Source organism: Cetorhinus maximus, chromosome 1 (genome assembly GCF_964194155.1).
Source record: "Cetorhinus maximus chromosome 1, sCetMax3.hap1.1, whole genome shotgun sequence".
Taxonomy (NCBI): domain Eukaryota; kingdom Metazoa; phylum Chordata; class Chondrichthyes; order Lamniformes; family Cetorhinidae; genus Cetorhinus; species Cetorhinus maximus.
Genome location: NC_135879.1, coordinates 240,593,773 through 240,596,528, shown reverse-complemented (window position 1 = coordinate 240,596,528; position 2,756 = coordinate 240,593,773).

Here is a 2,756-nt window from a genome sequence, read left to right as displayed (position 1 = left end):
CAGTTATGATGCAATTTGATGCATTCATTTGCTTTAAGGAAGGAAATCTGCTGTCCTTACCCGGTCTGGCTTGCACAAGACTCCAAAACCACAGCAACGTCATAGAGTCATAGAGGTCTATAGCACAGAAAAAGGCCCATCAGCCCATCGAGTCTGCGCCGGTCAAACAAGTACCTAACTATTCTAAGTTAAAAGCAAAATACTGTGGATGCTGGAAATCTAGGACAAAAACAAAAATACCTGGAAAAACTCAGCAGGTCTGACAGCATCCGCGGAGAGGAACACAGTTGACGTTTCGAGTCCATGTGACTCTTCATCAGAACTTCTCAGTAAGATAAGAGCCCATGGTGTTAGAGACACGGTACTAGCATGGATAGAAGATTGGCTGTCTGGCAGGAGGCAGAGAGTGGGGATAAGGGGGTCCTTCTCAGGATGGCGGCTGGTGACCAGTGGAGTTCCGCAGGGGTCAGTGTTGGGACCACAACTTTTCACTTTATACATTAATGATCTAGATGAAGGAACTGAGGGCATTCTGGCTAAGTTTGCAGATGATACAAAGATAGGTGGAGGGACAGGTAGTATTGAGGAGGCAGGGAGGCTGCAGAAGGATTTGGACAGGTTAGGAGAATGGGCAAAGAAGTGGCAGATGGAATACAACGTGGGGAAGTGTGAGGTCATGCACTTTGGTAAGAAGAATAGAGGCATAGACTATTTTCTAAATGGGGAGAGAATTCAGAAGTCTGGAGTGCAAAGGGACTTGGGAGTCCTGGTGCAGGATTCTCTTAAGGTTAACTTGCAGGTTGAGTCGGTAGTTAGGAAGGCAAATGCAATGTTGGCATTTATTTTGAGAGGACTAGAATATAAAAGCAGGGATGTGCTGCTGAGGCTTTATAAGGCTCTGGTCAGACCACATTTAGAATATTGTGAGCAATTTTGGGCCCCGTATCTCAGGATGTGCTGGCCCTGGAGAGGGTCCAGAGGAGGTTCACGAGAACGATCCCAGGAATGAAAGGCTTAACATATGAGGAACGTTTGAGAACTCTGGGTCTATACTCGATGGAGTTTAGAAGGATGAGGGGGGATCTGATTGAAACTTACAGAATACTGAAAGGCCTGGATAGAGTGGACGTGGGGAAGATGTTTCCATTAGTAGGAGAGACTAGGACCCGAGGGCACAGCCTCAGAGTAAAGGGAAGATCTTTTAGATCAGAGATGAGGAGAAACTTCTTTAGCCAGAGAGTGGTGAATCTATGGAATTCATTGCCACAGAAGGCTGTGGAGGCCAGGTCATTGAGTGTATTTAAGGCCGAGATAGATAGGTTCTTGATTGGTAAGGGGATCAAAGGTTATGGGGAGAAGGCGGGAGAATGGGGTTGAGAAACTTATCAGCCATGATTGAATGGCGAAGCAGACTCGATGGGCCGAATGGCCTAATTTCTGCTCCTATGTCTTATGGACTCGAAACGTCAACTGTATCCCTCTCTGCAGATGCTGTCAGACCTGCTGAGTTTTTCCAGGTATTTTTGCTTTTGTTCCGAACTATTCTAATCCCATTTTCCAGCACTAGGCCCATAGCCTTGTATGCCATGGCATCACAAGTGCACATCCAAATACTTTTTAAATGTTATGAGGGTTTCTAGCTCTACCACCCTTTCAGGCAGTGAGTTCCAGATTCCCACCACCATCTGGGTGAAAAAATTCTTCCTCACATTCCCTCTAAATCTCCTGCCCCTTACCTTAAATCTATGCACCCTGGTTATTGATCCCTCCACCAAGGGGAAAAGTTCCTTCCTGTCTCCCTATCTATCCCCTCATAATTTTATACACCTCAATCATGTCCCCCCTCAATCTCCTCTGCTCCAGGGAAAATAACCCCAGTCTATCCAATCTCTCCTCATAACGAAAACTCTCCAGCTCAGACAACATCCTGGTAAATCTCCTCTGCACTCTCTCTAGTGCAATCACATCCTTCCTATAATGCAGATTCCAGAACTGCACACAATACTCTAGCTGTGGCCTAACCAGCATTTTATACAGTTCCAGCATAACCTCCCTGCTCTTATATTCTATGCCTTGGCTAATAAAGGCAAATATCCCATATGCCTTCTTAATCACCTTATCTACCTGTCCCACTACCTTAAGGCACTGGTGGACATGCACACCAAGGTCCCTCTGATTCTCGGTACTTCCCAGGGTCCTATCATTCATCGTGTATTCCCTTGCCTTGTTTGTCCTGCCCAAGTGCATCACCTCACACTTATCCAGATTACATTCCATTTGCCACTGATCAGCCCACCTGACCAGCCCGTCTATATCCCCCTGCAATCTAAGGCTATCCTCCTCACTATTTACTACCCCACCAATTTTCGTGTCATCCGCGAACTTACTGATCAACCCTCCTACGTTCAAGTCTAAATCGTTTATATATACCACAAACAGCAAGGGGCCCAACGTGGTTGAGCCTTAACTGTGCTCTGAAATGGCCCCGGCTATAAGGACATCTGGGGTTAGGCAGTAAGTGACGCCTGCCAGCAATGCCTACGTCCCAAAAATGAATTACGGAAAAAAATTAAAATCTTTTTGAGAAGGCATCCCATCACCATCTTCTGAGCATTAAATACAGCTTTGCAACTTCCCAAAAACGAATGTGAGAGAGAGCTACACTGTAGAAAAATGAATGTGTGTACTTTGGTTGGAGGGGGGTGTATGGTTTGGAAACAAGTCTTTTTTTAAGAAATTACTCGTACTCGAGGCTG